The sequence below is a fragment of the Tribolium madens genome, unplaced genomic scaffold (assembly GCF_015345945.1).
Source record: "Tribolium madens isolate multiple individuals breed KSU strain unplaced genomic scaffold, Tmad_KSU_1.1 Scaffold_19;HRSCAF=116;Tcas5.2_LG9, whole genome shotgun sequence".
NCBI classification, from domain to species: domain Eukaryota; kingdom Metazoa; phylum Arthropoda; class Insecta; order Coleoptera; family Tenebrionidae; genus Tribolium; species Tribolium madens.
Genome location: NW_025400983.1, coordinates 16,461,059 through 16,473,749, shown reverse-complemented (window position 1 = coordinate 16,473,749; position 12,691 = coordinate 16,461,059).

Here is a 12,691-nt window from a genome sequence, read left to right as displayed (position 1 = left end):
ATTCCTAAATAAATATATACTTTCATTTTAATTACGTTTTTATTGAATCACTAATAACAAGATGAGTCATTAATTTCCTAATAATTTAATTTGATATATCTTTAAAACGCTAAGTGTAATTTTCAGTTTCGTGTCACATTTAAATTTATCGCTGAAAACCGATATTTGAACACTAGATGGCACTGACTTAATGGCGTATTTAAATTTCACTCTAAAATGTTTCAACACTAGAGGCAGCTAGAGTATTACATTTAAATTTCCCGCTGAAAAGAAGAGGACTCTAATTGTCATCCAATTAATTGCCCTTAATTAACAATTAAAAAAATAAAAGGCATTAATTTGTCATTAATAATCAATATGTCATTAATTATTAATTAATAAACAATTAATACGTCATTAATTTGTCATTAATTGAGATATCACTTTAATTACTTCTTAAATGGGTGGCCTTTTCTACTCACCCTAGTATTTTGATAAGTTCATAGATCAAGTAAATTGCCTCATTTGGAGGTTAAAATGTTTAAAGCATAATCTAGATCCTGCGGCCCAGTTGCCCCAGAAATTGTTTAATTTGGGGTATCTGGGCCACATGTTTTTGGGTAACTAGGCTATAGTGCCCTGTTACCTATATGTTTCCATTATATTTGCTGATGTTGTTTTCTGGTTGTAGACAATGGGTAGAATTTACCGCCGGAAGACCGAGAAAGGTGCAGATGTACCAACTATACAAGAGAACAGCTAAATCAAGCTAAATAAGATGTTACAAACGGAAATTTAACCGTATATGCCGCGGCAAAGCGTTACACTATTCCAAGAACCACTTTGCGCCATTACATAAATGGCACTAGAGGTGTTAAGGGCATTTTTGCTGAAAATGGAAAAGGTGGTGGGGAAAAGTTAGCATTGGATTTGCTTGTAGAACAGAAATTATCCACACTGCTAAATGAAATACAGATATGGTGATATGGACTCTGCCGAAAGGAAGTTCTATATCTTGTGCAAAGTTACATAAAAAGAAATAAAATGAAAACCAGATTTCGAGATGACCGTCCAGGTGAAGAGTGGTTTCTTCAATACTGTAAAATACACCAAATGTCGATTAAAAAGCCGCAAGCTGTGGAAATGGCACGCAAAAAATCAGAAAACCCCTGGAACGTATATGGATTTTTTGACCTTTTAGAGAAAACTGTTTTGGATTTGGCTCTTAAAGCGAAACCACATCTAATTTTCAATTGTGATGAAACATCGTTCTCAAATGATCCATCAAAAACTAAAGTTGTCGGTAAAATTGGAACACAAGAACAATTTCAACGGGTCGCCGTGAAAATACAACAGTTTTGGTATACTGCTCTGCTGCTAGTCAAAAGTTGCCTCTGCTTGTGGGTATTTAAAGGAAAAAACATAATTGAATCTTGGTTGCCCAGTCAGCCTGACCCTGTTGATAAAACTGCTTATGCTGCATCAAATAAAGGTTGGATGAACTCAGAATTATTTTATAAATGGTTTCAGAAATGTTTTTTACCAAACATTCAAAATGATAGTCCAGCATTGCTAATTGTTGACGGTCATGTATCACACATTTCAGTTGACGTTATAGAGGTAGCAATCGCCAATGAAATTAGAATCTTAAAATTACCTCCTCATTCAACCCATATTCTGCAACCTTTAGATGTGGGGGTTTTCAGAAGTATGAAAAACACATGGGACAAAGAGCTCAGTAAATGGCAACGAGCCAATCCACGCAAAAAGTTGCCAAAAAATAAATTCATTCAGTTGCTGGCTTCAGAATATCAAAAAATGTCCAGTGATAATATTGTACATGGATTCATAAAAACTGGTATATACAATCAAGAAGAAAACGGCACAGACAGGAAACAAATTTCACCAACAACGTTTACGAGAAATGACCTTGAAAATTACAAACAGCAAAAAAAGCAAACCGAGAAGAAAACTGATACTAATGGTCAAGACGCTGATGTCCCACACATTCAAGAACAACCAAACACTGACGTGAAAGTTATTGCGGAAAAGCAAAACCAGCATGCGATAACAGAAGATCATAAAATATTAAAATCGCAAGAAGATGAACAGCTTGTAGTTTCTCTTCCACAAGAAAATGGATTGCAGATGAATCAATTGCAGCATCAAAATATTTCAAGGCCTTCGAATCTTAAAACTGATAACATTCAAAGTTCCAGCGAACAATCATTTAAAACGCTTCTTTTAAATTATATAAGAAACCAAAGAGAACCTACAATTGTTGATACTCCACCAAACAAGAAAAAAGGATTTGTTCAGGAGCTGAAATAATAACATCAGCTGAATATCTTGAGGCAAAGAAGAGATTCAAGAAAAAGAGTTGAAGGAAAAGCAAAATACAGAAAAACAGGAAAAACGAAAGAAAGAATCAAAAGCAAAGCGTAGGAATGTAAAAAAAACCTGTTTCAAAGTTGCCTGATAGTAATACTTTTGAGTCGGAGAGTGAAATGGACATTGAAGAGTCAGAAGACGAAGCTACTGAAACAGTGGCAGTCGTGGAAGGGGACTTTGTCATTGTAAACTGCTATGGTCAGTATTATCCTGGTAAAGTGTTGTCACTTGAAGGAAGTAAGGTTCAAATCTGTCACATGGTGAAAAGTGGACTATTCGCTTTTCGATGGCCAGAAAAGCCCGATGTACTAGATTACGATGAGTCGGAGATCATAAAAATTATCCCTAAACCTCAACCTCAAAAAATTTAAAATGCTTTTAGTTTAGAAAATACATGGAGGTGGTCCAATTCCCCCAAAATTTCGAGTAACTGGGCCACCACAACCTAAAAAAAATAAACATTTACAAAACAAAAACTATGTAACCGATTCGCGTTCAATTAAATAAACTGTCAGATGGGGTACCTATTTACATATACCTGCAAAGCCATACAATAAAATCAGTAACTTTTAGTTGTAGAATTGATTATATGAAGAGCCATGTAAAAATGCGACCTAGTTACCCACATCCACCTTAGAAGAGTTAGGTAAGGAATTGTATATAATTAAATATTTTTGTTGTTGGTTATTGGTTGTGAATAATTTAATATGCCTACTTATATTGTTACAGTTCGCAAAAACTTGGTGAATTGCTCAAATCTGGATAACATTCATTCTCCACCCGCAATACTAAGTAAGTAATCAAATTTAAATAAAGTACTTAAATGAAATTATTTCTATATTAAAACAGTCCAAAATGGTGGAGGCGTTGTAAATGCTGATGAAGAACCGCAACCGTCGACTTCACGACAAATACTTGAGCCGAAACCGTCAACTTCGCGACTAATCGGTAAGTCATATTAATTTATTTATTTTCAATCTTACTTACAAACTGTTATGAACAACAGATACGGACACCAATGCTCAAATCAACAAATATTTTAATAAAGTAGACGAATCGGAAAATTTTGTCAAGAAGTATGGTTTAACGTCGCGTTCGATGAGATACTCGTTCACACCATTTACAAACGATACGAATCCATTGGATCATCTAGAAGTAATAAATAGTAAATATAACACGTTCCTAACATAGAGAATATAATTGTTTTGTTTTCAGAAATCTCTAGATGTTCTTCTAAAATACCTTGGCGGTGATTGACTGTCTCTCTGATGATATGGTTGTAACATATATTACAACAACAACAAATGCAATATTTGATGATATGGTTGGAGTGGTTTTAGAAAACCAACAATTTCCGGAGAAACCAATTGGCATAAGTTTTCAAAAATTTCACCAGCTTACAACGGACGTGTTATTGAACGTAATTAGCGTATTGCAAAGTAATGCAGCCCTTTTCACTAATGATTTACTAACCGTACGCTTTGATTGAGTTCGACCACCAGCTGGTTCAGGTGGAAACAAATCGACAAGAATGTAAGTTTCGAAGAATTTAGCATAAGTAAAAATGGTGTGTTTGTTGTGGAAAATAATGCTAATAATTTGTGTAGCGCATATGTCTTATGCATTGCTAAAACGTTTGCGGACAATAATTTCGACCGACGGGTGTTTTAAAAGATTATAAGAAAGCTACCGGTAAAAAATTACTCCACCGAGAAGCACAGGAGTTATGTAAAAATGCTAACGTTGATTTGTCGAACGGGGGTAATTGTAATCATATTGAGCAAATTCAAGGCTACCTAAATAACAATACAAAAAATACAACTATACAAAAGTATATAATTCAAGAGACGGTCGTTCGGTATATTATGAAGGAGTTTGTATGGATGGACAACCGTGTTTAAATTTATTAATAGAAAATAACCACTATAATGTTATTTTAAGTTTGACCGGTGCTTTTACATCATTTTATTGCAAAAGATGTCGTTTCCATACGATACTTTAAAAGGTCATTGGAAATGTCCATACACGTGTTCATATTGTCATTCCAAACCGCCATGTGATTTTAGATTAAACAATGTTTCTTGTAATCTCTGTTTTCGTAAATTTAAAAGACAGGTATGTTTCGAGAAGCATAGGAAGAATAAATTGTGATAAATTGAAAAAATGTGATTGATGTTTATCGATATATTGGGTAAAGAAAACGAAACCCCACGTTTGTGGGTTTAAGTTTTGTAGTAATTGTAAAGAAATTAAACCGATAAGACATTCATGTTACTCTTAGTATTCTATGATTTAGAAACAATGCGTCAAGATGGTCACCCGAAGTAATCAGAAACGGTACCAAAGTGTTAACAATCAGATGCGGGGAGTCTATTAGATTTATTGATAGTCTTAATTTTATCGCGTTACCTCTTTCACAATTTTCAAACGCTTTTAAACTAAATCAAACAAAAGGCTACTCCTCTTCCCGATGTAAATTTTTATGGTTGTGATACAATAAAGGAAGACGAACGATCAAAATTTTTAAAATGGTACAATCATCAAACTGCCATTGGTTACGTCTTTAATATGGATAAAGAAATAATAAAATATTGTCTTGCGGATGTAGACATTTAAGTCAGGGGTGTTTAAAATTTAGGCAATGTTTTCTTGAGACCAATAACGTTGACCCTCTTCTTGAGTGTATTACAGTTGCCTCGATTTGCAACTTGGTCTTAGAGCCGAAACAATAGGGATCGAACCAGGGGTGGTTAAAGCGTTAAAGATAAGCAGTCGCGTATTGCTATCGAGTGGCTTACGTGGGCGAGTCGCGAAAGGAACATTTTTATAGAACACGCCGGTAACGGACGCGAAGTATGTTTACCCAAGCGTATGATTGTTGACGGTTACTGTACCGAAAACTGAACGGTCTTTGAATTCTACGGTTGTTTCTGGCACGGTTGCCTTAAATGTTATCCGAATCAAACAGCAAAGTTGAGTGATAAAAGCGAAAGTTTATTTATGCGTCGGCTCAACAGACGATCTAGTACTACTGCCACTTTTCATAAGGTAGATGATTAAATCAATTATGTTTGAATCAGGAATTGTTTTACCGTCGTAAATAACGTTACCATCATCGTTCCATGCAACACCATTGGTCGTTATAAAATCAACTAAAACACCTGCCTTAGCTTGTAAAGTTTTCGGTAGAGAATTTAGAAAATTTCTGTTAAGATGAACGGCTGCGTTTGACTATTATTTTCAACATCAACATTTTCTTTTTCTCCAGTTTCAATCATTGGTATTGTAACAGGTTCACGAGACTGATTTATTACTTTTAAATATCTTTGAAGAACTTGATTGTACAATGTCCATTTCTCGTTGTCGTCAATGTGTTTCAGTTCTATAATTCTCTTCATTTCACGATGCAAATCATTTATGTTTTGTTGATTGCTGCTACCACTTTGCATTCGCTCAAAAACAATTGGATCAACCATAATCATTTTCTTAGCATGCTCCATTATCGTTATTTACTAAATAAATGTCCCAATACACCCGATATTATTTATAGGAGCTAACAATAACGGTAAGAAAGCACCACCTTTTTGAACAAGCAACTTCTTCTTTTGCTGAACAGACAATTTTCGATTAAATAAATTCCTCAACACCTTTTTAGGTTTTCTTAGTTTACTTTTCTGTGTACGACTCAATAGAACTTTACCCAACAGGGTATGTGCACATTCGCAGATAGAATGAACCAGATTTTTATCCGCTGTATTTAGAATTGATTTACGAAATACAGGCGAGGTTTTATGTAAGAATTTATGTAAAAATGTAATAGATCAGCGTTTCTTGTCAACGTCCGCGACATCTCAAGCACAACTGAGAAATGAATTACATGTTTCGTAAATTTATACTTTTTTTCTTCTGCTTCAATACGATAATCATCGGACGTATCCTGTTTTAAATCGATTAACAAATATCCATGCGATCTCATAGTCGCATACTTATAAGCTTCTTGAAGAAATTTTGTATTTTCCGGAAAAATCTGTCGAGCTAAAAAATTGACTTGAGCGTTGTCACGGGGGTTTTTAAAATATATTATGTAGTTTGTATTCAGTGAAACGTCTCTCTGTCCTTTGCCTTGGTGGAACAAATTTTGTGTAATATAAAAGACACAAAAGACTTCGATGGTGGCTACCTTTTGTAAATATATCCACAACACCACCATTTGTTTCACGCATCAAATCTTCCAAAATTATTAATGTTGACCTTAAACCATCAAATTCGCTGAGCAATAATTTTACATTTGTTTATAATGTATTAATTTAAATTTCGCGATGGTGTTTGAAAAGCATCCCAGACGACATAGCGACAGAAGGCTTATCGGATTTGCAGCGACAATTAGTAACCCAGACAATCGTCTGTCTGGCTATTTTGTTTGAAAGAATGAATGATTCATCCGACCATTGGAAATCTTACCCTCAAATTTCATCCTCCCAGGTAAGTTAATAAATAGATTATAAGCTTATTTTTGCAATATGAATTTATTATTAGTTTAGACGGACAATGCGTGATCCTCTACTCCAGAGGTGAACGAAGATTATCATTCAAGAGGTTCACCACGTACCGAGCCCTGCAAGAGGAAGACATCCTATGCAAGTGGTGTGCTAGGCTTGAAACGAGTGTATGGTGCAAACACATGCACATTTATAATGTTACTTTGAAATGTACACGGTGCGAGACACCTATTTTACATAGGACACATATGGGGTGCCCGAGGCGCATACATCTAGGGCGACAAAAGGTGCCGTACAAAAGTTTGATATCGAAGGTCAATTAAAAGAGAAAGTTTGATATCAGAGGTCAATTAAAAGAGAAAGTTTGATATCAAAGGTCAATTAAATTAATTGATCATTAATCGGTCATTAATTCGCTTCACTATTTACCATGCCTTTCCACTTTAGTTTCATGTCAATCATCATTCGAAATGGTTGTGTTTGTGGATTTTCAAGGATTTAATTACGGTACAAAAATCACCAATGACTCATATAACCATATTATAGTTGGAGGTTTCACATGGACATTTACTCTGAAGGAATTAACTGAAAAATATTTTTCAAACCCTCTGCAGTAGTTGAAGGTAGTTCTTTTTCTATTTGTTTATTTTTTCGTGAAAAATTGATTATGTTTTTTATAGAAAGCAATAGAAGAATTACTAAATTACCTAGAGAACGCTTTTCAACCTAAAGATATTGTCGGTATAACAATGAACAATGAAAGCTTTCTATAAAAACCATTGGGAATATCATTTAGAAAATTTTCCGAAATATCAACTGACGCAATCTTGAACGTCATAGGAACAGTACTTTAAAGCAACAGCACTTTTTTCTCCAACGACAAGTTGAGAATTCGTGTTGATAGAGTGCGTTTACCGACAGGCCGTGGATTTTCAGCATTGGATGGAAAATGTGTAAATTTCACAGAATTTGGTGTTGCAAAAAATAGTATATGAATATGTAATTGAAAATATAAATAATCGGTGTTTAGGGTACGTGTTAGTTGTTGGTAAAGAGTATTGTGATAACAATTTCAACAAAAACTGTCCAAAAAATTATCAAGTTTAAAAGGTAAAATCCTTTTAGATAAAATATGGCTATGAAATTGTGGCAGGATGCTAATGTTGATTTAGACCTCAACAGTGGTAATTATACACGTAATGAAAACTTTCAAAAAATTTTGAATGGCTATGTGATTGTAGTTTATAATAACCGGTCGATTTGTATATTTTGTGTAATTTTATCTTAAAAAATTATCATTATAATGTCATACTAAGTTTAACAGGAACATTTTCTACCTCGTATTACTGGGATTTATATCATATTCGCTATTCCAGACCAGATAGACATAAGAATTGTCCCTATATTTGTCCGTGCTACCATTGACAACCTCCATGTAAAACCAATAGTGCTTTAATAAAATGCAATGATTGTCAACGTGATTTTCGAGGTGATACTTGCTTTAGCATTCACATTAGAAACAATGTTTGTAAAACAAATTATGAAATGTTCTAAGCGTGATAATGATAAACATATTTGGAAAAATAAAATTGGAGAAAAAGATGATTATGTTTACGGTGTAAGTTATTGTAGTCCGCAAAATAAGCCATTCAATAAATAAAGACAGATTTGATGCAAACAATAAATTAGGATTATTTATTTTCTATGATTTTGAAACCACACAAGTTAAAAAGTATGATAACAAAAACAGCACAGTTCATGAAGTCAATTTGTGTGTAACGCAGCAAGCTTGTTGCAATTGTTCAAAATTTTAACAATTAAATGAAAACGAAAGATGTGATTACTGCGGATTAAGACAAAATATTTTCTTTGACACTTTTGGAATACATTGCTGAAATATAAAAAACATTTAACATATATGCAATGGCTCATAATATGATGGCCGCTTAATATTGCAATACGTTTTTAAAATGTTTCACGATGGAAACCAAAAGTGAACTAAACTTATTACAATAATCAATCACATTTTTAGTCTTAATTTTATATACAATTACAATTATACAATTACCGTCATCTAAATTTCCGGAAGCTTTTAAATTTGAAGAAACAAATTTCTGCATTTTTTAAACACTTAATGAAAATTTCAATTATATTGGCCCTATTCCCGACGAACATTACTATGGCTGCGACATCATGAAAAGTAAAGAACGAGCCAATTTTTTAACGTGGCATTGAGAACAAGTTGCAAATAATTATATTTTTAATTTAAAAGACGAAATTTTAAAATATTGTATTTCAGATGTTAATATTCTCCGTAAAGGTTGTTTCAAATTTAGAGAATGTTTCTTATAAATTAATAATGTAGATTCGTTTTTGGATTCCTTAACTACTGCTTCAGCTTGCAATTTATTATTTCGTCCTAGTTTTCTTAAATTTGAAACTATTGGTATTATACCTAAAAACGGTTACCGTTGTAGCGACAATCAGTCTAAAACAGATATTACTTAAGGCTCTAGGGTACCGAATGAACTGTTCAGATTTGGTGAACTGTTAGTTGCATACGTTTTTAAGACCGGCATTTTGTGGCGCTGTCAATCATCCGACCTTCTCTACGGGGTCCCTAGTCCCTTTAGTCATAAAATGGAAATAATGTAAACAAACAGAATTTCACCACCGATGAGTTTCTCTTATTTCAGAGATTCAGATTCTAACTCAGTAGAAAGAAAAGTTCATTTTTCTCTTGATTTTGGACTTTTTTTTCTTTTTTTCTCTGCTTTTTAATTCCCATGACATTGGCGGTTTTAATTTTTTGGCAATAATGTCACTTTGAAGAAAAAGTCGAAAACAAATGATGCGTAATTATTGGAAAAAACAACGAAAAGGTTCTAAAACTGATCTTCTAAGCAAATCAAGTCTTGCAGGATGTAGTTTTCAGTCAATTGAATCGAGTTCCGATGACGATGAAGTGTTTATTATTGAGAAAGAAACTAGTCAAGAACAAAATTTTGTTACAAGTGGTCGAAGGATTGTTGATATAGGGCAATTATTTTTGGAATTAAAAAACATAAAACATAACATTTTTTCTTGTAGTTTTTTAAACATTAACATCATTCAAGAAACACATTTGGGGTTTTTGTGTTTTTAATACAAATGTAGTATGTGTGGGGCAATAGAAACTTTTAGTACCTAAAAAGAAAATCACACAAATGAAGTAAATGAAGCAGCTGTTTGTGGCACAGTAGCAATAGGCGCTGGTTATTCTCAACTAACAGAATTTTGCGCAGCTTTGAACATTCCACAACTTAATAAAAAAACATATATTAAAACAGAAAGAAAAATTTTTAGATAACGTTGCTTTGGACGAAATGTTAGCAGCCGGTCAAGAAGAGCGTGCATCGGCAATTGAAGCCGGTGAAATTGATGAAGATGGAGTACCTTACATTACGGTTGTCGTAGACGGTGCTTGGTCTAAACGTTCGTATAAATCAAATTACAACGCATCATCTGGTGTTGCAACAATAGTCAGTGCTAGAAGTAAAAAAAAAATTATATGTAGGAGTCAAAAAGAAAAATTGTAAAAAAATGTATGTATTATAAGAAAAAAAAACAAACGGCCCCTCCTCATAAATGTTTTCAAAATTGGAAAAATACTTCGACTTCGATGGAAGCTGCAAGTATTTTAGATGGATTTAAAAAATCAATAAACATGCATAATGTAAGATTTAAAAACCTTATAGGAGATGGTGATAGCAGTGTCTACAAAAAAATTCGTAATGCGAGACCCTATGTACCTAATTATTTCATTCAAAAAATTGAATGCCGAAATCATATACCACGAAATTTTTGTACCAAAATTAGAGAAATCGCTAAAACTCCCCGATCCGACATAAATATAAAAACATTCTTGCGCAACAATTACTTGAAATTTAGAACATAAAATACAGAAGAAACACGAAAGCTGTAAAATTCATCAAAAAACCGAAAATATTAATAGAAGTCATGCTGGTAATGGTCGAGAGATTCGGTTGAATGGGTCATTATTAGTTGACGATCTTTCAAGACAACAATACCGTATTTGACGGGTGTTGGTGTCATGGCTGTGAAAAAAGTTTTTCAACCAAACTTCTAACTTGAACAGTAAACATGATGCATTTTTTCTCAAACGCGAAAATACCTTTGCGAAAGAAGAAAAATTTCGCAAATTGGGATACAATTTACGGACTATTTGGGAGTGTGAATTCCGTAATAAAGTAAAAAATAATCCAAATTTAAATCGTTTGGTGAATGAACACAATTTAAATTCGTTTACACCGCTGAACCACAGAGATTGTTTCTTTGGAGATCGAGAAATGTGAGTAAGCTATATTGTAATGTAAGGAAAAAAAAATAATATTATGATCTTGAAACATTTTTAAGGTTTTAAAAAATCGAGAACTCTATGAAATTCTTACGGTAAAATTTGAGATGTTTTCAAAAACATAATTAACCTTGCAGTGTTCGAGTGAGGTCTGTTAGATTTTCTGAATTGTTTTTTGATATGATTTGGGCCCTATCGCAGATGTGGATGGTCGCCGCCAAAATTTTGATTTATTTCTTATATTTAGCCAGTTAAATTATGAACGAATATTCCAAAAAACTAGAACGTTTGCAAAAGCTTTATGATGAAGTACAGACAGATGAGGCAATTGAAGAGTTCGACATTGCGGGAGATTTTGGTTTTGAAATGGATTTATGGAAAACATTTCAATTGAAACTGAAACAGAACAAAATGCAGACGATGAAGAAAAGAACGATGGATCAGAGAAAATAATAGAAGATATACAAGACCAAAGACATGACCTAAGAGGACAGCAAGAACATTTATACTACAAAGCAAAAGATAATGTCAAGTGGAAAAAACATTCACCTTCGACAAACGTTAGAACACGTCAACATACTCAACTTCCAGGTCGGAAGGGAAATGGTAAGGATGAACATGATGGTAGCAAATACAAATATTTTCATCGAAAATATTTTATAAAATTACCAAGATAAAACTGAATGCAAAAATTCCGATACAATAGAAAAAATAAGAGCTCTCATTGGATTCTTGTACATGGCAGGTGTTTTCAAAGATGGAAAAAGAAAAATGAAAGATTTCTGGGCAACTGATGGAACAGGTGTTGAGGTATTTCCAGTGGCTATGGCTTATAAAAGATTTTAATTTTTACTGAGATGTTTGCGCTTTAATTCAATACACGACAGAGCAGAACGAGTAAAGTACGATCGACTCGCTGCAATTAGAGAATTTTTTGCAGAGTTTTCAGTATATTTGCAAGCTTGTTATACAGCTGGGGAATATCTTACTATAGATGAAATGTTATTTGCATTTAGAGGTCGTTACCGTTTTCGTATAAATATTATGCGGTAAAACTGGAAGTATACGTAGGTGAACAACCAGATGGCCCGTTCAAATATTCCCAAAAAGCTTCAGACGTAGTTGAACGCATGTGCTCTCCAGTTCACAATACGGGTCGTAACGTCACTATAAATAATTATAAAGATTTTTTGTTCAACCGAAGATGATTCGAAGTTAAAACCTCTGTGGAGACGGAACAACACCCGGTACGTCTCAATAAATGTCTTGCCGGAGAACAAAAGTGGTAGAATTTCTTGCGCGTACTGGGGCTGGATGACGACGGATGAGCCGGGTGAATTAGTAAGAGTTCAGGAAAAGCTAAACAGTAGACAGTATATATGTCGTAGTCATTGGGCGTAATGCGTCATTCCGCGGAAAGCCTAGTCTTTGGCCGTACTGCCGGCAGACGCTGTAATCAAATGAA